Below are 27,816 nucleotides of genomic sequence, written 5' to 3'. Positions count from 1 at the left end.
TGGGTTGCCATTTCCTTCTCCAGTGCATGAAAGTGAAAAGTGAAAGGGAAGTCGCTCAGTCGTGTCCGACCCTTAGCATGGACTGCAGCCTACCAGGCTCCTCCATCCATGGGATTTTTCAGGCAAGAGTACTGGAGTGGGGTGCCACTGCCTTCTCCGGCAGTGACTTTGGAGCCCCCCAAAATAAAGGCAGCCACTGTTATTGTTTCCTCATCGATTTGCCATGAAGTGATGGGACCGGATGCCATGATCTTAGTTTTCTGAATGTTGAGCTTTAAGTCAACTTTTCACTATCCTCTTTCAATTTCATCAAGAGGCTCTTTAGTTCTTCTTCACTTTCTGCCCTAAGGGTGGTGTTATCTGCATATCTGAGGTTATTGATATGTCTTCCAGCAATCTTGATTCCAGCTTGTGCTTCCTCCAGCCCAGCATTTCTCATGATGTGCTCTGCATATAAGTTAAATAAGCTGGGTGACAATATACAGCCTTGACGTACTCCTTTTCCTATTTGGAACCAGTCTGCTGTTCCTTGTCCAGTTCTAACTGTTGCTATGGTTACTGTTCAAAAGGATATCCAGTCATATGCTTAAATCTGTCTAAATGACACAAAACTTAGATCATAAATGCTTAAAATATTTAAAGCGTCTGCCTGCAATGCAGGAGACCTGGGTTCGATCCCTGGGTTGGGAAGATCCCCTGGAGAAGGAAATGGCAACCCACTCTAGTATTCTTGCCTGGAGAATCCCTTGGACAGAGGAGCCTGGTGGGCTGCAGACCACGGGGTCTCAAAGAGTTGGACATGACTGAGTGACTTCAGTTTCACTTTCATATGTCCAGAAGTAAACTATGCCACTCTACTGTAGACTTCCTATTGGGAGGGCCAGTCCATTCTAAAGATCAGTCCTGGGTGTTCTTTGGAAGGAATGATGCTAAAGCTGAAACTCCAATATTCTGGCCACCTCATGTGAAGGGTTGACTCATTAGAAAAGACCCTGATGCTGGGAGGGATTGGAGGCAGGAGGAGAAGGGGACGACAGGGCTGGATGGCATCACTGACTCGATAGACGTGAGTCTGAGTGAACTCCAGGAGTTGGTGATGGACAGGGAGGCATGGCGTGCTGCGATTCATGGGGTCGCAAAGAGTCGAACACGACTGAGCAACTGAATTGAACTGAACTGATATCTTACTCCACTCTTCATCCCCAGTACCTGGTACTTAGGATATGGTAGGCACTTAATGTACTTAATAAATACTAGTCAAATAAATAGATGGAAGAATTCATGGTCAGAATAATGGATTTATACCCTAGTACTATATACACACTGCCAAAAATGTTGTTATTGTCATAGTAACCAAAACTATAGAAAGATACTAATCTCAGGGATTCATAAATATAGGGGACAAATAAAAAATAAACCCCATAACTACATATTTTCTAATGTCTCTACATTATCTAGTTAGTGACAAGATAAACTTTAATAACAATATTTTTCATCTATATGAATACTTATTCATGTCTACAAATATGAGAATGCTTGCTGAAGCCCATTTTGTCATAACACAAATAATGGAAACAAATATTTACCAAGAGGAGAATGTTTAAATAAATCATAGTATATCCATAGTACAGATTACTACTTAGCCACCAAAGTGACTGAGAGGTCTAAATGTATTGTCATCAAAAACTGAAAAGGGGAAAATAACAAAGTACAACTTACTTTGAATTTGAATGATCTCGTTTGTGGAAAATGTCTGTGAACATTTTTTCTCTACCTATTAATAGTATCTGTAATAGCCATATATAAATGCTATACAACTTATTAGAAATATATAGATATCTATTTGGAATATAAATTGCCACTGGAGAGAGGATTAAGCTGGAATAGGAAACTTTTCTTTTTACCCCACATTTTCCTGTGTGTGTATATACATATATATATAACTGTCATAACTAAAAATAAAAATGGAGAAACTGAACTGCTGAAATAAAAAGATATCATTTTATAATACTATTCTGATCTGATAAATTGCATACCTTGTACGTTACTTAATATTTTTGAGCTTCAGTGTTTTATATATAAAATGCATACAAATTTTCCCTCAATTTTTTTTCTCTAAAGACTAGTAAACTTTATAAAACAAATAACTAGCAAAGCATATACTAGATAGCACATTTTGCTCTACTGCTATTAATTATTCTATTATTTCCATTTGTGTTCTCCATTATCTCAGTCTTTACTTCTAAAAGTAAAAAATTTTCAGTGCCTAATGCCAGAGGTAAGTTAAAAGCACAAGACACTTTATGGTATTGTTAAGGTCAGTAAAAAGAACCGCTTCTCCTGTTATTCTAGCAAATAAGTATTATGAAAAATATTAAAGCATCACATAAATGCTATTCTGGTGTCTTTTTTATGGAATTCACTGTTTCTAGCAGTATTAATACTAGCATGATTTAAAACTTGACTGACTTTTAAAAAGAACAGATCTCAGGATTTTATTCTCAGAGCTACCTCCCTGTTTTTATTGCTATTCTTTTGTGTTACCATGGAAACAGCATTTATTTTTATGGTTATTTAGCTTTGAATTTTTAAAAGTAGCCCCAACCCCTAAAAATATTCAAATTTCTTTCTCCTGCTTTTTACATAAAAGTCAAAACAAATGTTGTTTTTCTTTTTTTAGTTTTTTTTTTTTTCTCATTTACTTTTCTAAATCAAGGGACTTTATATTTCAGGACAGTTATACCTTTCACCATTTCTCCTTGCATGGATGTTTTGGTAGTTTGGTTTTTGTTAAATTTTGGAGATATCTCAAAGAAACTTACTTTTCAGTAGTTCTTGGAAGTATCCAGCATACTCCTCTCGTCATTCCTAGCATTGGGCACAGTGCTTGGGACTCTGTAGGCACCTAATAAAAATTAGTCCAGTAAATAGATGAAAGAATGCCTGGATGTTTTTTTATCAGGAATACTGTGAAACAGGGTAGCAAGTGAAGAATTATTATTGAAATCAACACTTGATCATCTTGAGGTGCTCTCTTTAAAACTTTAGTAATCCAAGTCTTCTAGCCCTAATAACAAAATTTGATACTCTATTAATTCCTATCTGTTCTTGAAATGCTTTCTTTAGCAAACCATATCAAAATGATCATTACTTCAAAAGAATGAAAATAAATAAGAATATGATTAAAACTTGAATATAACATTTTGCAAGTGAAAGAAAGAACTTACAATTTACTGGTAGAAAATGTGTTACTAGAAGTTATGGAATTATCTTCTTTATGCTTTTGAAAAGATGACGTGGATTCCTAGAAGTAGTTTCATGTTACTGATGACTCAGATTTATATCTTCACCCTCACTCTCTCCTGAGCTCTGGAATCTGTTGCTAATTAATAACTGGAATTCTCTACAGGCATCTCAAAATCGAAGCTTTCCAAACTGTACTCATTTTCTTCCCCTTCACACAACCATACAAAATCAAAATCTGACATAGACACTCCTGAAATTTCATCAGTCCCCAAAGTCCCTATTTCTATGAAAATAATACCCCTTGACTCCTACCTGTAAGTCCTTTTAAAACCAGGATTTTTGTCTTTGTCCTGGCCTACATCTTCTTTCACCTGTGTGGTTTAAAACAACAACAACAACAACAACAACAACAACTCTTATTTCCATATATCATAGGGAATTCCATAAATACCTCCCATATGTGTTACATTAAATCAGATTAAACACTCCAGTAATTCTTCACTGTCCAAAAATAAAGTAAAAATTCTCTAGTTATGACATTCAAAGCACCTCATAATTTCATCCCCATATGGCTTTTCAGCAGTGTCCCTGGATGTTCTAATAGGTCCTTGTGCTCTAGACATGTTTGAAGGTGAAGGTGAAGTCACTCAGTCGTATTCGACTCTTTGCGACCCTGTGGACTATAGACCAACAGGCTCCTCCGTCCATGGGATTCTCCAGGCAAGAATACTGGAGTGGGTTGCCATTTCCTTCTCCAGGGGATCTTCCGACCCAGGGATTGAACCCAGGTCTCCCACATTGCAGGCAGACGCTTTAACCTCAGAGCTACCAGGGATATGCCTTTATTCCCTACATACTCTGTGTATTCTTATGTCTCTGCACTGTTCTATTTGCCCTATTGGCCAAATATGGCTCCACTCATAAGCTTAAGACATACTCACTGTTTAAAAGCCAAATAATTTAGCTTCTTTTCTGCTACCTATTGGCTAACAACTTCTTAAACTAAACAGGACATATTTTAATGGATAAACTATAATTTAGATTCAATCAAACCTTTACTATTTAAGATGTTATTTATAACTTTTCACTGTTATAGTCCAGGCTCATTGGTACTCTTGTAGCTAAAACCTGGTGAGCTTCCATCCATATTTACTTCTTTAGTAATGTCTAGAAGTTAAGTTTGCTGGATCAAAAGTTATACATCATTATAAGGCTTTTAATATATAGTGACAAATTGTCCTCTTTAATATTTCACCAATTTAATAGGACAAACAGCTAAAATAGGAAGAGGCACTGCGATAGATACTTAACATGCATTATTCTTTTTGATTTTTACAATAATCTATGAAGTGCCTAGTGTTATTCTAATTTTTAAACTCCTCACGAGTTTAATGGAAACCTTGAGATTAATAATGTGATTGAGGTGGTAAAGCCAGTTTGAACCAAAATCTGGCCGACTCCACACCAGTTTTATATTCACTGCATCTGCACTGATTCCCAGCCACACTCTCCCAGCGCTGTGATCACAGAGACCAACTCTAACGGTGTATCTTTCTTGTTTTTTTTCTTTGCCACTATAGTTTGGGAGAAACATTTTATCTTGCTTTAAATCACATATCTAACAAAATCAATGCATGTAAGCATTTTTAAAGATAGCATTAGTACTTTATGAATTTCATAACCATGCCTTTGCTTGTGTTTTCATTGGAGTTTGAGATGGCTCTTTGTTCACTACTTATAAAAACACTTTATTATCTTCTGTTATACACATTAAATATATATTTCTGACTTGACAGTTTGTTCACATTGTGTTTTCATATACAGACTTTTAAATAGTTTATCCCAATCAATATTTGCCTTTATGTTTTCTCTTTTTGATGTCAAAATACCATGCTTTTCTAATGAGGTGCTTTTACATGACATTTAAGATCATCTTACAGGAGCCAATAGTAAATAGGTCTTAGCCTCACTGGATATATACTGGATCTACTTAAGGACTGACACTAATTTTTAGTGACAATTTTAAGTAAAATTTATATAAGTGAGTCAAAGTAGATTAATATTTATAAAATAGCCATTTTACTTTGTTAAAATATCAATATAAAATTTTTGAAAATATATCTTTAATCAAAGATAGGGAGAAAAGCAGCCTTTGTAAACACTGTACTTATTCCTTTTAAAGACAAAGAACATAAAGTGATGGAAAAACACTCACATTTTAGCAAATGCATTTATAATGTTTCTCTTTCTCCCTGGAGCCACTCATTTGGAGAAAGCTAGAAAGCACATGGAAACAGTCTGTGTAATTTATTGCAGTACTTGATTCAGTCATTTTTCAAGGTAGCAAGTCTAGAGAAGCTTATGATAGCCATTTATTAAAACCATATTGTCTGCCAAGATAAAGAGATCATTAGGTATTATCCATACTTTCATACAAATGTCTCCTCTTCCTCTAAAATTGTTATTTATACTTAAGAAGAATCCAAATTATGACAGGTTATTATAAATTTTTATAGTAAACAAACACATTCTCTCCTTATTACAGACCCTCTCCTAGAAAAACTTAATTATTTTAGTAATGCTTTCTAATGTACTCATGAATTGTAATGAATATACTCATTTAAGAGATATGTATTCATTTTAAATATTATATTTTTATAAGCAAAGTTTATAATTACATTTCTATAATTTGGTCCTCTTTTAGAAACCTGGATACTAGAATTAAAACTTGCCAGGGATTTCACAAAGTAAAATGCCACAATGGCCATTAAATGTTAAAATGAGTTGGATACATGTGAGCCAGAAGAGAGCAGAGTTATTATAATTTCTGTAGAACTAGGGATTATTCCAAGAGCCTCTCAATCCCATTAATGCTTGGCTGGGAGAACCTGTCTTGTGTCTGGTAGGCACAGTCTCCTCTCAGGGGGCTAAAAGATACTGAGGCTGGAATGGCAAATTGGCTCATCACTCATTCCACAAAGGTGGTTGTGCCAGTCTGTAACAGATATTCTAGATGAGGTTAGTATATGATGTTAGTAGGAGCAAATATATACAAACATCTCACACTGACCTCGTTTTTCAGTGGGTCATGCAGTATCTATACTGTTCATCAAGTCTATCAATACAAGAGTAAATTTCCTTCCAAGTAAGTCTCAGCAGGGCCTTATATCATGGGATTAGTCTGGTATAAAAAAAAAATCTTTAGGATACATATACAAGTCAGTGAGAAATAGCATTATTTCTATGCTACTCTGGTTATTCTTGATTCTTTTCATTCTATTTTCCCAGGAAATTAATCTTCTTAGATTTACCTTCATGGAAGCTCCAAAGTCATATCAATTCCTAAGCTTACACCCACTGCTTAAAACTGACTGATGCACATTTCTACTTAAATGACCAACTGTAACCTCAAACTCAGTATGTCTAGGACTAATCACCTTTCATCCAAAGCCCTTTTTCTTCAGTCTTTGTATTCATCTGTCTTTTTCATTTTCTTCTTTTCTCTCTTTTCATATCCTGCTCTTCTCAAACTAAGCACTAAGCCTTATGAATGTTCTCTACTTGTCCTTCTTACCTATTCTTTTATTAATAATTCTGCTTTCCAAATCTGGGCCTTTATTGCCTATTTGATTTATTACAATAGTTTTAGCAAAGCTCCAGCTTTTTCTCATATTTAATCCATCTCATTCGCTAATGAAGTGAGACTCCTTTAAAAATATCATTGCCAAATGGAAAAACAAAAATCTTTAATATCCTGTTATTACAAGATAAAATTAACATTGTTTACCAGTCAAAGCTCTATAGTCTGATCCCTTCTTACCTTTGAAATTATCTCCTGTTGTTCACCCATACAGACTTTCAACTTTATCATCTCTATTGAGTACAGCCAGAACAGACATTTTAAAAATTGTTACCATTATCCATTTTTAAAAATCATATCTTTGCCTTTTCTTTTTTTAATATAAATTTATTTATTTTAATTGGAGGTTAATTACTTTGCCTTTTCTTTTACCCATCTGATATCACCTTTCTCCATTTTTTCTAACTACATAAATTCTAGTTTACATAATTTCCTAGTTTATATCCTTCATCTAGTTCCACTTCACCATCCTCCTTGTAGTAACTTATTTTTTCTGATTTTCAATACACACGGTATTTCCTTTCTCTGAACTCACAATATTTTAAACTTTTTCTCAGTTTTAATTATTCATATACAATATCTCAATGTTTCTCTTACTTTTAGCTCTTATATTTTCATTCAATTATGTATGTTTGTTCTCACCTCCAAAAGCAAATGGTAAATTCTTCTTGAAGTAAATATTAGTTAATTTCCTTTTCTTAATCTTTCTATAGTAATAAATGCTTACTGAAAGAATGGGTAAAAAAAAATTCATACAAAAATTTTAAAGTTACTCAAAGACCTGCTATCAACATAGAAATAACTTCAAAATTTGGGAGAAGCACATAAAGGAAAGTCTTCCTGGCAGATGAAACTGCTCTGATGAAAATGCCTAGATCTGAGGCTGTAGTAGGCTGAAAAAGGACTTCCAAAGGTATCCACATCCTAAGCCTTGGAACTTGTGAATGTTTTATGGCAGAAGACCCTGCAGATGTGATTAAATTAAGCATCATGATATAGGGAGACTGTCTCAATTATGTGGTTGGCACTCAGTGCAACCACATGTATGCATATGAGAGGAAAGCAGAGGGGAATTTGACACACAGATGAGGAGAAGGAAATGTGACCAAAGAGGAACAGATAGGAGTGATGTAGCCACAAGCAAAGAAAAGCTAAGCTGTTGCCAGAAACTACAAGAGGCAAAGTACAGATGCTCCCCTAGTGCCTCCAGAGGAAGCACTGCCTTGCTGGTACCATAACACAAACTAGTGAAACTGATTCAAATGCCTGACCTCCAGAACATGAGGGAATAAATCACCATTATTTTAAGTCATTAAGTTTGTGGTAATTTGTTTCAGTAGCCACATGAAAATAACCTTCTGTTCAGTTGAGTAGCTCAGTCGTGTCCAACTCTTTGTGACCCCATGAATCACAGCACGCCAGGCCTCCCTGTCCATCACCAACTCCCAGAGTTTACTCAAACTCATGTCCATTGAGTCGGTGATGCCATCCAGACATCTCATCCTCTGTCGTCCCCTTCTCCTTCTGCCCACAATCCCTCCTAAAATCAGGGTCTTTTCCAATGAGTCAACACTTTGCATGAGGTACCCAAAGTTCTGGAGTTTCAGCTTTAGCATCAGTCCTTCCCAGTGAACACCCAGGACTGATCTCTTTTAGAATGGACTGGTTGGATATCCTTGCAGTCCAAGGCTCGCAGGAGTCTTCTCCAACACCACAGTTAAAAAGCATTAACTCTTCAGCGCTCACCTTTCTTCACAGTCCACTTCTCACATGCATACATGACCACTGGAAAAACCATAGCCTTGACTAGATGGACCTTTGTTGGCAAAGGAATGTCTCTGCTTTTTCATACGCTATCTAGGTTGGTCACAACATTCCTTCCAAGGAGTAAGTGTCTTTTATTTCATGGCTGCAATCACCATCTGCAGTGATTTTGGAAGCCCATAAAGTCTGACATTGTTTCCACTGTTTCCCCATCTATTTCCCATGAAGTGCTGGGAACAGATGCCATGATCTTCGTTTTCTGAATGTTGAGCTTTAAGCCAACTTTTTCGCTCTCCTCTTTCACTTTCATCAAGAGGCTTTTTAGTTCCTCTTCACTTTCTGCCATAAGGGTGGTGTCATCTGCATATCTGAGGTGATTGATATTTCACCCAGCAATCTTGATTCCAGCTTGTGTTTCTTCCAGCTCAGCGTTTCTCATGATGTACTCTGCATATAAGTTAAATAAGCAGGGTGACAATACACAGCCTTGACGTACTCCTTTTTCTATTTGGAACCAGTATATTGTTCCATATCCAGTTCTAACTGTTGCTTCCTGACCTGCATATAGGTTTCTCAAGAGGCAGGTCAGGTGGTCTGGTATTTCCATCTCTTATAGAATTTTCCACAGTTTATTGTGATCCACAGTCAAAGGCTTTGACATAGTCAATAAAGCAGAAATAGATGTTTTTCTGGAACTCTCTTGCTTTTTCCATGATCCAGTGGATGTTGGCAATTTGATCTCTGGTTCCTAAAACCAGCTTGAACATCTGGAAGTTCATGGTTCATGTATTGCTGAAGTCTGGTTTGGAGAATTTTGAGCATTACTTTACTAGCATGTGAGATGAGTGCAATTGTGCAGTAGTTTGAGCATTCTTTGGCATTGCCTTTCTTTGGGATTGGAATGAAAACTGACCTTTACCAGACCTGTGGCCACTGCTGAGTTTTCCAAATTTGCTGGCATATTGAGTGCGGCACTTTCACAGCATCATTCTTCAGGATTTGAAATAGCTCCACTGGAATTCCATCACCTCCACTAGCTTTGTTCGTAGTGACGCTTTCTAAGGCCCACTTGACTTCACATTCCAGGATGTCTGGCTCTAGGTGCGTAATCACACCATCATGATTATCTGGATCATGAAGATCTTTTTTGTACAGTTCTTCTGTGTATTCTTGCCACCTCTTCTTAATACCTTCTGCATCTGTTAGGTCCATACCATTTCTGTCCTTTATCGAGCCCATCTTTGCATGAAATGTTCCCTTGGTATCTCTAATTTTCTTGAAGAGACCTCTAGTCTTTCCCATTCTGTTGTTTTCCTCTGTTTCTTTGCATTGATCACTGAGGAAGGCTTTCTTATCTCTTCTTGCTGTTCTTTGGAACTCTGCATTCAAATGGGAATATCATTCCTTTTCTCCTTTGCTTTTTGCTTCTCTTGTTTTCACAGCTATTTGTAAGGCCTCCCCAGACAGCCATTTTGCTTTTTTGCATTTCTTTTACATGAGGATGATCTTGATCCCTGTCTCCTGTACAATGTCATGAACCTCCGTCCATAGTTCATCAGGCACTCTCTCTATCAGATCTAGTCCCTTAAATCTTTCTCACTTCCACTGTATAATCATAAGGGATTTGATTTAGGTCATACCAGAATGTCGTTTTCCCTGCTTTCTTCAACTTCAGTCTGAATTTGGCAATAATAAGTTCATGATCTGAGCCACAGTCATCTCCCAGTCTGTTTTTGCTAACTGTATAGAGCTTCTCCATCTTTGGCTGCAAAGAATATAATCAGTCTGATTTAGGTGTTGACCATCTGGTGATGTCCATGTGTAGAGTCTTCTCTTGTGTTTTGGAAGAGGGTTTTTGCTATGACCAGTGCATTCTCTTGGCAAGATTCTATTAGCCTTTGCCCTGCTTCATTCCATGTTCCAAGGCCAAATTTGCCTGTTACTCCAGGTGTTTCTTGACTTCCTACTTTTGCATTCCAGTCTCTTATAATGAAAAGGACATCTTTTTTGGCTGTTAGTTTTAAAAGGTCTTGTAGGTCTTCATAGAACCATTCAACTTCAGCTTTTTCAGTGTTACTGGTTAGGGCATAGGCTTGGATTACTGTGATATTGAATGGTTTGCCTTGGAAACGAACAAAGATCATTCTGTCATTTTTGAGATTGCACCAAGTACTGCATTTCTTACTCTTTTGTTGACTATGATGGCTACTCCATTTCTTCTAATGCATTCTTGCCCACAGTAGTAGATATAACAGTCATCTGTGTTAAATTCACCCATTCCAGTCCATTTTAGTTCGCTGATTTGTAGAATGTCGACTTTTACTCTTGCCATCTCCTGTTTGACCACTTTCAATTTGTCTTGATCTGTTGATCTAATATTCCAGGTTCCTATGCAATATTGCTCTTTACAGCATTGGACCTTGCTTCTATCACCAGTCACATCCACAGCTGGGTATTGTTTTTGCTTTGGCTCCATCCCTTCATTTTTTCTGGAGTTGTTTCTCCACCGATCTCCAGTAGCATATTGGGCCCCTACCGACCTAGGGAATAAATGTAGGTCCTCACAAACAGAAGTTCAGGAACTCTCAAGCTCAGTGTTCTTAAGCAATCCATTCCTTCAGAGAAGAGATTTAAGATAAGAAATCTTCCTCAAAGTTATAGACATATATTACTCTATATTGCTGTTTCAAGAAATCAAGTGGTAGGTACAAAGAATGGCTCTAAATTACATTTTTAGAATATTTTAATTATCAAAATTTGGGTTTGGATATTCCATTTTAACCTGAGTTTGTATCTGTTCTATTTTAGTGCAATTGTAGTAATAAATAAAATTGTCAATAGCTCTATATTAATAAAGTTTTTCAAATATAAAAAATGCATACATATTGAATTATATTCTTTTCCATTAATAGTTAATAAATTCTGCATAAGTCTTAAAACTTTTTTTTCAAATCTTAATTCAAGAACTGAGCAATCAAAAAGTAACATTTTCTTAAACCAAAAAATTATATTTATTTTTGTATTAATATTAAAGAGACCTCTATTAAGCTTGGAGTTGATTAAAACTCAGAGGAACTTAAACTTATCATCTTATTTTACCTAGTTCTGCCTATCCGGAGTGTTTCCTAGCATAGAAATAAATGTCAAAGCTGTTGTGCTCAATCCTTTTCTTTCCCAGTAGGAGTTACTCAAAGCTTGTGAGATTGTTTTCTTAATATTCTCAAAAAAATGAGTACTAATATTATCTATTTCGGAGATAAAGCTTTTTCTTCTAAGTATTGTATAGTCTAATTTTATGTATTTCTACTTAATGATAGTTAATAACATCTATCACATATGACACTTTTTTAAAAGCTATCGTGGCAATGCAAGTCAATGTAGAAAGCACTTTTACTATCTTACTATAACGTGCTTAAAATTAATACCTGAAATCTTTCATTCCTTTAAATAAGCAACAACTTTGGCTCCAAGCCTTCTAGCTATAAGTACAACACTGGTTATATGAGGGTTGAGTCAATAATATAGAAACAAATCAGCATCCAAAAGGTTCAATTATTTCTGGTGTTGAGACGATAAAACCGTCTACCCTGATTCTGGAGAGACAGTGGACTAAACTTGGAGGAGACAACAGTCTTTAGGAAGGCATATAAGGAAATGACGATGGGTGTCAAAGTATGTCTGAGCACACAGAAGGACAAAGAAATAATCTATTAATCAGTTAAAGTGGATCAATATCAGTTCATGCTTTAAGGTGCTTAAAATTAAATTTCTATAAAATTTAAATATTAAAGTGCCTTAAGATCTTTGGGAGAATTCACATAAATTTGTATCTATTTTATTAATGACATTTACAGAATATTTTGAAAAGTGTCCTTTAAAAAGTGAACTATCACACATTTTCATAAAGTACAAAATTTAATACTACTATAGTCTTAAAAAATGCACACATACCAAAAAAATACACACATACACATGCATATATACTTCTCTTACTGCATGCCACCAATAGAGCTTTTCTTACTGACAAGGGTATACTGTTAGTTGAAACACCTACTGAAAGAACAGTATTTTGCTACCAGCAGTATCAGTCTGCTCCCTCAGTGCACTATGCATTTCTTCTGAAGCTCCTGTTACTTAGAGATGGACTACAGATTTTCTGCTAACTTTCTGCTAGGCCTGTCTCCATTAAACAATTTAGTTCCAGCAGAACCGTTCTCCTCTGTACTTTTTTCCAATCTTCTGAACCTCATCCCTTTCTCTATTTTGTCTTCAAATGTTTTTTATCCTGTCTTATGCCTAATTCTTGACCTAACACCCTTGTCTTAATCATTAACCTGAGCTTCCTTGTTCAAGTCATTTTCCTGCCAAAATTTTAGTTTATTTATTAAAAAATGTAATAGATTAAATGCACGAATCTACTTTATATGAAGAATATTAAGGTTCTTTGAATAATCACCTCTTCTCCCTCAAAGAGTGTACATGCCTAAACCTTACTGAAAAGTAATTATTTTAAATTACCATTTGAAGCAATCTGTAATAGATAAAATAATTTTATCTTGGCTTACTCTAGTACAAAAGGCCACTTTATTAGTTTCTAAGTAAGGTAAATAATAATTTAATTAACAGTGCTGGCCAGTTTCATATTCACCAGAAGAACCTATACTCAAGATTATTTGGTTTCTTATACCTAAGATATTCTTTATCTTACTGATTTGCCAATTATATCCTAGTTAATAAAATCTTACAGTATTGGAACAAAGTAATGGGTAAGGGTATTCCCAGGGGTTTTTTTTTTTTTTCTTTCAAATATGAAAACTTGTTTTTTGGGGAAAGAAAAGATAACACAAGTAAACTTAGATAACATAAAACTGGATGAGAAGTTTATGTTCAAATATCTAACTAATCAATGCAAGGAAGAGAAAATTCAGGAAAGGGGAAAAATTTGATAAATGTGCAAGTCAAATAAAATATCCAGTAATATATTATCAAGTATAATAGCACCAAGATTTTTAAGGCATTCTTTGCTTAATACTCACCAATATTTAAAGGCATTTTTTGTTTAATACTCATGAATTTTTTAAAGAAGCCATCATATATAATATTTTATTGCATACAACTCAAACAGGCTAATCAAATGCAAGCTTATGAACTTAAAGGGCTGAAAAGAAAATATTTTAATATTTCATTTGTTCATGACTAACTATATATCCCATATATATTTTGCCTTGTTGTTAGAAATGTAGATATAACAATAGTGACAAGATAGCAACAAAATATCTTCCACATTTTAATGGCAATAATTATTGGCCTCAATAATATAATGGTCCCAATATGTATACTTTGTTTCAAATAAAAAGCAGTTACATCTGACATATCATGGAATTGTCATCACTTTTCTGTATAAATTATGAAGAACAAATATTTCTAATTTTCATTAGGTATTTCTCCTAGTTAACAATCTAATCTCATCTTTAGAAACTATTGGTTTTACATCTATGGAAGTATACCTTTGCATGAGATAATTTTTTTCTTTATTTTTCTAGGATTAACTGCATCCTACACTAAATTGAAGTATATATCATCAGTACAAGTTGGTTTAGTTATTAGTATTATTTAAGCTCTTCATGAGGACTCCCCGGTGGTGCTAGCGGTAAAGAACCTGCCTGCCAATGCAGGAGATTTGAGACTTGGGTTTGATCCTTGGGTTGAGAATATCCCCAGGAGGAGAACATGGCAACCCACTCCAATATTCTTGCCTGGAGAATTCCATGGACAGAGGAGACTGGCAGGCTACAGTCCATAGGGTCGCACAGTGTCAGACATGACTGAAGCAATTTAGCATGCATGCATGTAGGATGGAACTTGAGCAATAAATTAACTTTCATTGTTAAAAGCATCTGAAATTTGTGCTTTTTCATAGTAGTAAAATCTGAGGAATGCAGTCTAATGAAAAAGAGAAAAATAAACTGTTAAAAGAGGTAACAATTACACCAATTAAAATACTATGTAGTTATACTGTATTTGGTTTCTTTGTTTAATCTGATTTACAAGAAAATGTTCAAGAATCAATGGAAAATAATGTGACTACATCAAGGCTTCATAACAATAGCTGTTCAATATATAACTAGGTAATAATTGTTCTCTGTTTGGCAGTGCCACCTGTACTTTCAAAGCAGAAGCTGGACTTTATTGTAGAAAAAAATGTGATATCTGTATTTTTTAATTATATTTTTATGTAGGTGGACTGTTGTCTCTTATCTCTATATATATATTAATATATGTGTGTATATATATGTATGTAAAATCCTGTTTAAATCTACTTCCACTTTTCAGTGAGATTAAACATAAATAAGTAAATAGGCACAGAATCTCAACCCTCAATACCAACGGGAATACAAAAAAATAATTCTTGAAACAAAGAAGATTTGTACTGTTATACAGAAGGCATTTAGAGAGGAAAAAAAAAGATCTGATAAGGACAGGGGAGAGTCTAAAAGGCTTCACAAAGCTGTCAGGGAGCACAGAAAATGGAGTGTGTGCAAGGACAGCAAGGATACTGGCCTTAATGGAGTCGAAGGCCTGGACAAGGCAGAGTGGAAAATTAAGCTTTATAAGTAGTAGAGCTAAGCTCATAAGAGAATGTAAATGTCAAGCAAGGAAATTTTGACTGGAGGGGACAAAAAGAGCAATCATCTTTCAGACTGCAAAGGTTGCCAAAGGATAGCTTGCAGCCTATTTCTAATACAACCTCATGAAATACTTGCACATCCACTTTTGTTATTAAAAATGGCATGGTGAATGTGGCCAAAATGAAAAGGGCTTTTTTTCTTGTTATTTAGTACCAAGAATAATTTCACCACAAGCAGGGCCACACTGTAGAACTTTTTGTCAGTTCATTTATTTTATTCTGTTGTAAAAGGACTTGATCCAATACTGAGCGGGAAGCTCCATGTGGTATGCAGAGAAATGATACCTTTTCATTAAAGGAAAAAAGGCTTTGGTAGGTTACCATGGAAACAACCTAGAGTCTATTCCAATTTCTAGTAAAGAATCCTAGTCTTCTAATGAAAACCTACCAGATATATTTCTACTCTCTCTCTCTAGTTGTTAACTTTCTAAATAGATTTTGAGGTGTTTTTTTAAATTACCATTTAAAAGAAGTAAAATGTGTTTATCTGGCTGAGATATGCAGAAACTGTTTGAGAGACACTTCCCTCTGCCTCCTCCAAAAACACAGCAGCCTGCCAATTCAGAGGTGCATTACCTGGCTGTTGTAACACCAAAGAAGGATCAAAGTGGTATCTGGAGGTCCCAAGGACCAATGTACAATTCACATCTTACATGCTGATGAGACCAAGTGCCATTTCTAAGTGGTGGAGATGATCACATTACAATTTGCCACTACAGAGGTCTTCTGTTCATTCAGTGAGTGAAACAAGGACCCCATAAGCTGGATATATTTTTTACTATGAGAATCTTAATGCATTACATATAAATCTAATTTAAAGACATGGCCCTGGTTTTAGACTGAGGTTTTTAGAGACATGTTAATATTGATCTCTAAGATCTCCTACAAAGAGTTCCAAATAGTTTATGGAGACAATCCCTGCTCCAAAATATGGGATTTATCTCTCCTCCCCAGTTGTGTGTGCATTGTGCTTAATGATTTGCTTTTAAAGAGTAGAATATGGAAGGGGTTGGTACTGACTTTCCAGTGGAGAAACATGCCAAATGCTACCTTGGGTTAGTAATCAAGGTTCTATGCTGTGAGTCATGTTAATACCAAGAACCCTTGATAAGATCTGAGGAGAATGGCATTTTTTCACTTTTGTGATCTTCCCCAAAAAAACCTATAACCCCGATCTAATCATGAGGTGAACAATAGACAAACCCAAACTGAGGTGCACTCCACAAAATACCTAACTAGTGCTCCTCATAACTGTCAGTCATCAAATAGGTTAATGTCTCAGCAGCCGTCAGAGCTGGCTAAGGAGATATGATGACAAGTAATGTGGTATCCTGGCCTGGGTGCTGGAAAAGCGAGCATGGGATCATATGGGAACTTTAAGGAAAACCCTGTGGATTGGAGTTTAATTTTTAAAATATCCCAGAAGCAAAATGTTAACTATGTAGAAAGAACATGGGATATATGAGGTCTGATAGACCACAGTTCAAAGACACATTCTCCCACCTGCAAAATGAATGACTTGGAATTTACCTAACCTTTTCAAACCTCATATTCCTTATTTGAAAAAGTGAAATTATAATACTAACCCTGAAAATTTATTAAAGAAACATATAATTTATAATATGTGCCATATCATATTTATGTGTCTTTATGCTTAGTCGCTCAGTCATGTCAGACTCTTTGCTATCCCATGGACTGTAGCCCACCAGGCTCCTCTGCTCATGGAATTTTCCAGGCAAGAATACTGGAGTAGGTTGCCATTTCCTACTCCACAGGATCTTCCTGACCAGGGATCGAATCTGTGTCTTCTGCACTGGAAGGCAGATTCTTTACCATTGCGCCAGGTAGAAGCCCATATCATACATAATATACTAATATTTAATATGACTGCTATCTTGCCACATACATGGCAGGTTATCCTGAAATGTCTGCTTTCTCTCCTTCTATCTGCTTCTAGGCTGACATTCAAAAGGCCAGTATCTGTCCCCCTGCCTGATAGTTTTCTCTGCCAGAGGCTGCTCTGCCCACCTTGTCACACCTGGGGAATTAATCAACTCTTCTCCCTGGAAGTATACCTCAGGCAAAAACAGAGGGCAGGTGGTATAATTATCTCAGCTTCTTCACTCTTCCAGAGAACTGAATCTGAGGCTTGTTTTATCTGGTTGCCAGAATTTCCAAGAATTAAGTTCCAGCTACCTATAGTGTAAATAATTTGTAGTGTACCCTTTATTGGCTGCTGTGCCTTCCCTGCATTCCAACCGATATTTCTTGGGAACATCTATGTAGTAAATTACTTGCACTTGAATCCTTGTTCAACATCAGCTTCTGGAGGAAGCCAAACTACGTCTTAATTTAGCCAAACTGATCTTAGTTGGTAGCAATGATGAACTGTCATAAGTAGGATTTCTTTAAGCTTAAAACCACCTAGAAAAATTCAGTATTATTTGATTCAGTGCAAATGTTCTGGTAATAATATGGAGGTGAATGTTTTTTTTAATTATGTCTAATTTAAACTAAAGGTAGTTCTACCTGTGCGGGTAAGCAGCAGTTATAGCAGATACCCAATAAAACTATCTTTGTGCTATCTTAAGGACATTATAATTTGCCTTTTGAGACATTTTAATATACTTAATAATTTTTCTCTAATTCTGTGCCACATACCAGAGTTACAGGAAGTATCTAAATAACACAATGTATGTGAAAAGGCCTTGAAATTATATTAAATATCAGTAAAAATGTATTCATAGATGATATCACAAAATCCCTTATCATTAATTTGGGGCTAATAAAACAAATACTAAAATGAATATATAATCTCTATATACATATGTTTATGTGTATGTGTGTGTGATGTGAATGACATATTATTGCTGCTATGTTTATTTACACTCATAGGCATAAATGAGTAAGAACCTCAAAGACTAGCTATCTTGATGCTCCACCATTCCAACTAGTGATACAGTCATAAAGGCAAAGTGAAGTGAAAGTCGCTCAGTTGTATCCAACTCTTTGCGACCCCACGGACTAAACAGTCCATGGAATTCTCTAGGCCAGAGTACTGGAATAGGTAGCCTTTCTCTTCTCCAGGGGATCTTTCCAATCTAGGGATCGAACCCAAGTCTCCCACATTGCAGGCAGATTCTTCCACCTGAGCCACAAGGGAAGCCCAAGAATACTGGAGTGGGTAGCCTATCCCTTCTCCAGCGGATCTTCCCAACCCAGGAATCAAACTGGGGTCTCTTGCACTGCGGGTGGATTCTTTTACCATCTGAGCTATCAGGAAAGCCCTCATAAAGGCAAAGTATGTATTAAACTGCCCATAACTGAGTAATATCCCATCCAAGAATTCACTTTACTTACTTTGCAATTTATATATGTGAAAGCTAATTCTTCGGGAAAAAAAAAAAGTTAACGAATAATTCAATGAGGGAGAACACAGGAAAGAATATCATCAAGAGACAGCTAATTTGTTACAGAAAATACAATGAGAACACCAAGAACAGAGTTCAAGTAGGTAGGAAGAGTGGAGGAAACTTAAAGAAATCTTGGCTCTCACTTGTATGTCTGTACATCAAATTCAAAGTTTCATGAAGGGCCTGTATGATTCAGATAAAGCCTGAAACCTTTAACATTCTCAAAAATATTAGTTGAATAAGTGGATGGATGACTTACTGAATGGATAAATAATACAGACATAGCACAGGAGAAAAGTGTTCCTCATGGTGATAGTGATTTAGTTTTTCCCTTTACCTTGATGGTCACTCTCTTCATATTCTATTGTTGCATAACAACTTACTACAAATTAAGTGGATTACAACAACACAAAAGTATTACCTCACAGTGCCACAGGACAGAAATTCAGGTGCAGCATGGCTGGGTTCTCTGCTGAGAGTTTCATAAGACTGAACTAAAGGTGTTGGCCGGAGCAGTGATCTTACTGAAGGCTCCAGTTCCTCTTCTAAGATTCCTGATAACTGGCAGATTTCAGTTCCTTGAAGTTAGAGGTCTGAGATCTCATCTTTGTCAGACTGCAAAGACAAAGTCTTATGTTATTATGAAGTAACTTTCCTATCATAATCACGTCTCACTGACATTTAAGAAAAGGTTGTTATACAGGGCATGTATACCATGGGATAAGAATCTATCATAGTCATATAGAAAACAGTATCTGCACTGAAGTATTATCTATTGTATATTTTGGAAGGATTCCTCTTAGGCTTAAATTTGCAATTTATATTCAATATTACAATAATAGAATATGAGTAAATATTTGGATAATATTTGAGAATAGAATCCTGATTGTAGATGTCCTTTAACGCATATACACCCGTGCTGGATTCATGTCAATGAATAGCAAAACCAATATAGTATTGTAAAGTAAAATAAAGTAAAAATAAAAATTTTAAAAAAAAAAGCGCCGCCCCCCCCCGCAAAAAAAAAAAAAAAAAAAAACCCTTCAAGGCAGAGTAAAGTACTAAACATACATAAAATTTAACACCAGGAAACAATGAAGCAGAAAGCAAACAGAAACATCAGTCACATTTTCTTATTGTATTAGTGCATTCTGCTTATTATATTACCTTAATCTCTTGCTCTGTGTTCCACAGAGTAGACTAGAGAACTCTAAAGACAAATTGCTTTCATTTATTCAGCAAGTAATTACTGGACACATACTCTTCTCTAGATTTCCGCAGGTATTCAAAATATATCTCTAGTATTACTATTCGGAAAGCAAGGTTTAAAAAATAAAGATGAGACAGATGTAATCAAATGTAAATAATATGCCTGGATTTTGCACAGATAATAACTAATACTGAGATATCACCTGGGTTTAGTACTGTATTTAGAGTTTAGATGAATAACTTCACTCAACCTCTGAAAAAGCCCAAGAAATATCCCTTTTTTAATCCCTTTTTCCAGATAAGGAAGCTAAGATTTTGTCAAAGTTTCACAGTAATTCTTTGTTGTTGTTGTTCAGCTGCTCAGTTCTGGCCAATTCTTTGCTACTCCATGGTCTGCAGAACACGAAGCTTCCCTGTTGTTCACCATATCCTGGAGTTTGCTCAAAATCATGTCCATTTAGTTGATGATGCCATCCAACTATCTTGTACTCTGTCGTCCCCTTCTCCTCTTGCTTTCAATCTTTCCCAGCATCAGGGTCTTTGCTGTTGAGTCAGTTCTTCACATCAGGTGGCCAAAGTGTTGGAGCTTCAGCTTCAGCATCAGTCCTTCCAATGAATATTCAGGCTTGATTTCTTTAGGGCTGACTGATTTGATCTTGTAGTCCAAGGGACTCTCAAGAGTCTTCTCCAAAACCACAGTTCAAAAGCATCAATTCTTTAGTGCTTAGCTTTCTTTATGGTCCAACTCTCACATCCATGACTACTAGAAAGACCTTAGCTTTTGTCAGCAAAGCAACAATGTTTCTGCTTTTTAATATGCTGTCTAGGTTTGTCACAGCTTTTCTCCCAAGGAACAAGCATCTTTTAATTTCATGGCTGCAGTCACCATCCACAGTGATTTTGGAGCCCAAGAAAATAAAGTCTGTCACTGTTTCCATTTATTCCTCATCTATTTGCCATAAAGTGATGGAACCAGATGCCATGATCTTAGTTTTTTGAATGTTGCGTTTTGAGCCAGATTTATCACTCTCCTTTTTCACCTTCATCAAGAGACTCTTTGACTTGATATGAAAAGTTCCTCTTCACTTTCTGCCATAAGGGTGGTGTCATCTGCATATCTGAGCTTATTGATATTTCTCCTGGCAATCTTGAATCCAGCTTGTGATTCATCCAGCCCAGCATTTTGCATGATGTACACCGCATGTAAGTTAAATAAGCCGGTTGACAATATACAGCCTTGATGTACTCCTTTCTCAGTTTGGAACCATTCTGTTGTTCCATGTCTGGTTCTAACTGTTGCTTCTTGACGAGCATACAGGTTTCTCAGGAGGCAGCTAAGGTCGTCTGGTATTCCTATCTCTTTAAGAATTTTCCACAGTTTGTTGTGATCCACTCAAAGTCGATAGAGTAGTTAGTGAAACAGATGTAGGTATTTTTCTGTAATTCTCTTGCTTTTTCTATGATCCAATGGATGTTGGCAATTTGATTTCTGGTTCCTCTGCCTTATCTAAATCCATCTTATAAATCTGAAAGTTTTCGGTTCACATACTGTTGATGTGTAGCTTGAAGGATTTTGAGCATTATTTTTCTGGCATGTGATATGAGTACAACTGTGCAGTAGTTTGAACATTCTTTGGCATTACCCTTCTTTGCACTGGAATGAAAACTGATCTTTTCTAGTCCTGTAGCCACTGCTGAGTTTTCCAAATTTGCTGGTACACTGAGTGCAGCACTTTAATAGCTTTTAGGGTTTGAAATAGCTCAACTGGAATTCCCTCACATCCACTAGCTTTGTCAATAGTAATGCTTTCTAAGGTCCACTTGATTTTGCATTCCTGGATGTCTAGCTCTAGGTGAGTGACCACACCACTGTGGTTATCTGGGTCATTACGATATTTTTTGTATAGTTCTTCTGTCTATTCTTGCCACCTCTTCTTAATATCACTTGCTTCTGTTCAGTTCATACCGTCTCTCCTTTATTGTATCCATCTTTGCACAAAATATTCCTTTGATATGTCTAATTTTCTTGAAGAATATGGAGGAAGGTCAAACTCAGGTCTTTGTCATTTTCTAAAGACCACGGTGTTATGCTGTCCTGCTATATTAAGAAAGTGAAGAATGTACTAAGATTTTAAGGGGGCAGTCTTTTCCCGGAAAAGTGGAATGGATAGTCTAATAATACAATCAGCATATACCAGGTCAGGAATGGAAGAATGAGGTGACTTGCTGAGCACAAATAAGCAACTACCAAATTGTTATATACAGTTATATTGAAGTCAAAGAGGAAAGAGTTAAGCCTTCAGAACTGAGGAGAGACACACCCACCTCTTGTTTTTAACAATAGTCTTTTAGAGCATTAAAACTGTAAATGACCATAGATATCATGTAGGCATGTAATATAAGAGTACACAGCTAGAAGCTGCCTACATCTCCTTAACCTCCTCTGCACAAATCACTGAGCTAGCAGGCTATAAATAGAACCTGAAATTAAGACAGAAAAAAAATCTTTCATCTGAAAGCAAAAGCCTCTTTGCTTGGCATCTCCATTGATAAATTCAATTCCACCTATGCATTCTCCATGCTAGTATCAGGAAGATGTGACATGCAGTAAGAGAGAACATGTTAAAAAATAAACCACACTACTAGGGACGTCCCAGGTAGTCCAGCGTTTTGCCTTACACTGCACAGCATGTGATTCGATCCTGGTTGGCAAGCTAAGATCCCACATGCCTCACAGCCAAAAACAAAACAAAACCATAAAACAGAACCAATAATGTGGCAAATTCAATAAAGACTTTAAAATGGATCACATCAAAAAAATCTTAAACACACACACATTGTTAAATGTCGAATTTTTATTGCTAAACAATTTTCTTTTGTTATTTCCTGGGCTACGTTTTTACAGAATGAGAGAAGGGGGGAAACTATGTTTACTTTCTTATAATTTGCCCTTCTGGATGGCTGTTAACAGATTCCTCAAATTGTCTGTATTTCAAATACCTAAATAGATTCCCAGAGGCCCCAAAGCGCTAAAATTGGTATGTAAAGCAGTATAGTCAAGTAAAAGAATGGCAGCAATAAGCCTGGGGTCGAGAGAGACCTCTGTCACTAAGAAGCTTTGGCAAATTGTGCAAACCCTGTAACTTTATTGACTTCGTGTGTGTGTGTGTGTGTGTGTGTGTGTGTGTGTGTGTTCAGTCACTCAGTTGTGTTCAACTCTTTGTGACCCCATGGACTGCAGCCCGCCAGGCTCCTCTGTCCATGGGGATTCTCCAGGCAAGAATACTGGAGTCAGTTGCCATGCCCTCCTCCAGGGGATCTTCCCAACCCAGGAATCAAACTTAGGTCTCCTGCACTGCAGGCAGATTCTTTACTGACTGAGCCACCGGGGAAGTCCAAGAATACTGGAGTGGGTAGCTTATGCCTTCTCCAGGTGATCCTCCCGACCCAGGAATCGAGCCATGATCTCTTGCATTGCAGACGGATTCTTTACCAGCTGAGCTACCAGGGAAGCTCCTTATTGGACCTCAGTTTCTTCACATAGAAAGTGAAGTAGTTAGCATAGTGTGACAGAGTCTCTTTAAACTGTGAACTTTTACAGTAAATGTTGTCCTGAGGAACTCATCTGGGAAAGTATTTTATAAATTCAAAACTAAATCTAGGAAAATCGCAGCCAGTATATTTAATAAATCTCAATCAAATACCCATGTGAGCCTTTTGATAAACACGTATTTTTTGGCCAAATGTTTCTTTAAGGATTAAGGGAAAGAAACCCTATGCCAAGATAGAGCCAGCAGAGGGCGCTTAGCCCCCAAACCTCTTGCTGAAGAAGTGGTCCAGATTCCAGTAACACAGAACACAGTGTCCTTGGCTTGCAACTTGGACTGCTCCACAACGTTTTGTGAAAGGCTGCTTATGCTATTTACAGTCTTTCAAAGGGATAAAGAAATGAGTTGTTTGAAAGAAGTAGCTATACAACACTAGAGTTTTAGGCAAGATATAATTTTAAATATATATATAAACATTCTTTCCATTGTGTGAACTAAAACTAATTTACTGCAGACTATTTTAGGCAATTCTTATACAATCCTTAAAAAACTGTTTAAATGTTGTTATAATTTTAGATATTTGAAGAATCATAAAATGCCTTTGATCATACTTTCCAAAAAGAACAATCCAGAACAAACTGCATGCAAACTGCATGTGTGATATAATGAAAAAGTTTACCTTTTCTGGAAAAATATTAAGATTAAAAGGAACTAAGGATGGACTTTGCTATATCATCTTGTATATGTTGGGAGTTATTTCTGAACTCATTTGAGTGCATCAATTCAAAGACATAAATCAATCTAACCTCAATAAAGTATACATAAAAGCAAGAAAATCATCTAGTCACAGTAAAGAACTACTTTACAAAGATAATATTTAAGTAGAAAAAATGATTATAAAAATGCTCTCATGCTTTTTGAAAGTATAACTGGATATTACAATTATAAACCTAGAAATCAGGATACAATAGATTTGAAATCGAAAGTCTAACTTTCCTATCCAAAATTTGCAATGAAATTTTGGAAAACTAATCACATTACTTTTAAAGACTTCCACTAGCATTAGGAATTAGGAAGTATATCAGTTTCCTCAAACTGCTATAGCAAACCATCACAAACTAGATGGCTTAAACAACAAAAATTCATTGATTCACAGTGTTCGAGGTTTGGAATCTGAAATCAAGGTGTCAGAAGGGGCATATTCTTTCTGAAACCTGTAAGGGAGAATCATTACTGGCTGTTTCTAACTTGCAGTGTTTGCCAGCAATTGCAGTGGCTTGTACATGCATCAGTTAATTATTTTTTTTCAATTGCAAATCCAGAGAAAGATAATTTATCATACACGGTCAGATAGTATTCTACAGATATATTTCTTAATTGTAATGTAAATTGCATATCTATTAATTGACCAAAATGAATCAAAACTAGAATCAAGGAACAAAGAGTATTTTTCAGATTTCTCTCTAGAACTTTCAATAAAATTTCCAAACTATCATGAGAGACCTGAGGAGAATTGCTCCTCAGGCTGTGATTATGCTCATTATGCAAAATTCATGGTGAATATGGATGCTTTGGTGTTTCCATTTACATTACCATCTGTATACAACTAAAATAAAGCAGCTTCAAAGTGGAAAATTATCCTTTGCATTGAAATAACCCTGTAGTGGGCAAAGGATATTTCTCTAAAAATTACCCTCTAGAAATGTCTACTACCAGACTCATTTATTTAATTAAATATGTTTGTAACTATAGTAAAAATACTAATCATATTTGGGAAAGATACAAATACTTCTCCCATGTGTGTTTCATTTGTTCTTTTAGCTGCTTATTTTCCCATGAAAAGGATAAACATTAAAAAGTATACACATATACATGACACTTCAAAGATGAATTTTTTCTGAATTTAATAAAATCTACAATATAATTTATATTGTTCAAGTAAATGAACTGTATATATGTCCCAAGTCTTTATATTGTTAAACAGAATGTATAATCTTTGTGAAAATTCTCCTTTTAAGATGTTGGTTTATTTAAGAGGGTACTTGGGTTCCATCACTGACTTTACATCTTCCTCTTATCAGTACTTGTGACTTTCCTAGAAGCCTTGAGTAGCAGTTCTGTAGAGGTAACCATTTCAAGACTAACTTAGTCAACTTACAGACTAGGACTCAGTTTATAAGTGATCTGTAGAGCTGACTTCCTTAGATTTCATCACATTGCTTTGGGAAATGAAAAGACCTTGAAATGAACTTCCTCCTCATACTCCTTCTTTGCAAATAAATAAATAAATAAATAAATACCCACAGAATACTGAAGCATGCTTATCATAACAGAAGAAAACTTTTATAATTATGTACTTAATAACCCTTGTGAAACTTTAATAATCAATGTTATAATAGTTCACACTAGGAAAAAAATAATATAAACTATTATAATATCATTTTCAATTAGCTAACAATGAGTCTACCATCTGCCTTGACATTTCTTAGATATTTTGAGAAGAATTATAGTCAAGCCCAGCCAAAACCACGTGAGAAACATAAACATAGACCCTGCCTTTACAGAAATCTCTAGAGTTAATTCTACAACCTTCAGAAATCCACTGACAATACTTAATAAAATGTATGTGATATACAGGGAAGTGTATGTATTGTGAAGTCCATGGGGTCACATAGAGTTAGACATGACTTGGTGACTAAACACATACATATATGTGATGTACTTGAGTTATGGAAAGGAAATTGATGAAAAAACATCATTGTCTCTAGACTTTGGGAATTGGTCATATGGTAATGGGAAAAAGGACTGCCCTTTATGGAGCTCCATGTAGTTTACAAACTTTACTTTATTGAGCCTGTTTTATAAGCTTTATAAGGCAAACACAGTCCAGGAAAACAAATGCAAACAAATAATAAGGTATAGTTAACACTGTCTAACACCACACACAAAATTAAACTCAAAATGGATTAAACACCGAAATGTAAAACTGGGTACTATAAAACTCTAGAGGAAAACGTAGGCAGAGCACATAAATCACAGCAATACCTTTTCGAATCCATAAACAAATGGGACCTATATTAAAAACTTTTGCACATCAAAGGAAATCATAAAACAAAAAGACAACCTAAGAATGGGAGAAAATATTTGCATACAATGAGACCAACAAGAGATTAATTTCTAAAATATGTAAACAGTTCTTATAGCTCAATATCAAAAAAAGAAACAGTCCAATCAAAAAATGGGTAGAAGATCTAAATAGATATTTCTTCAAAGAAGACATTCAGATGGCCGAAGGGCACATGAAAAGATGCTCAACATAATCATGAGACGAATGCAAATCCAAACTACAGTGAGGTCTATCACCTTACACTAGTCAGAATGGCCATCATCAAAAACTTGAAAAGTTTTTGAAAAGTAAATGCTGGAGAGAGGGTGGAGATAAAGGAACCCTCATACACTGTTGATGGGAATGTAAACGGATACTACCGCAATGGAGAACAGTATGGAAGCTCCTTTAAAACCTAAAAGTAGAGCTATCACATGATCCAGTAGTCCCACTCCTGGACACATATCCAGAAAAGATGAAAACTCTACTGGAAAAGATACATGTGCCCCAATGTTCACTGCAACACTATTACAACAGCCAAGACTTGGAAGCCGCCTAAATGTCCACTGACAGAGGAATGGATAAAGAGGATGCAATATATGAATATATACAGAGGAATGTGACTCGGTCATAAAAAAGAGTGAAATAATGTCATTTGCAGCAACATGGATGGACCCAGAGATCATCATACTAAGTGAAGTAAGTCAGACAAAAATGAAAGTCGCTCAGTCGTGTCTGATTTTTTGTGACCCCATGGTCTATACACAGTCCATGGACTTCTCCAGGCCAGAATACTGGAATGGGTAGCCTTTCCTTCCTCCAGGGGATCTTCCCAACCCAGGAATCGAATCCAGATCTCCTGCGTTGCAGGCAGATTCTTACCAGCTGAGCCACAAAGGAAGCCAGACAAACAATTAACATATATCACTTATACGTGGAATCTAAGACATGATACAAATGACCAAAAGAAAAACAGACTCACAGACGCAGAAAACAAACTTGTAGTTAACAAAGACAAAAGAGATGGGGTGGGTAGGGATAGATTAGGAGTCTGGGTTAACATATACACTATATACAAAAGAGATAATCAAGACAGACCTACTGTATAACCCAGGGAATAATACTCAATATGTCATAACCTATAATGGGAAAGAATATACACACACACACACACACACACCACTGTGCTGTACACCTAAAAC

At 35.9% G+C, this 27,816-nt stretch overlaps 1 protein-coding gene across 8 annotated transcripts in view; it reads left to right on the top strand.

Moving 5' to 3' along the window:
• GALNT13 (polypeptide N-acetylgalactosaminyltransferase 13) overlaps window positions 1-27,816 on the top strand; it is a 655,388-nt gene that overhangs the window by 611,744 nt on the left and 15,828 nt on the right. The window lies entirely within an intron of this gene.

This window comes from Ovis canadensis, chromosome 2 (genome assembly GCF_042477335.2).
Source record: "Ovis canadensis isolate MfBH-ARS-UI-01 breed Bighorn chromosome 2, ARS-UI_OviCan_v2, whole genome shotgun sequence".
Lineage (NCBI taxonomy): Eukaryota > Metazoa > Chordata > Mammalia > Artiodactyla > Bovidae > Ovis > Ovis canadensis.
The sequence above is the reverse complement of the archived record's forward strand: the minus strand, read 5'-3'. Positions and strand labels throughout refer to the sequence as shown.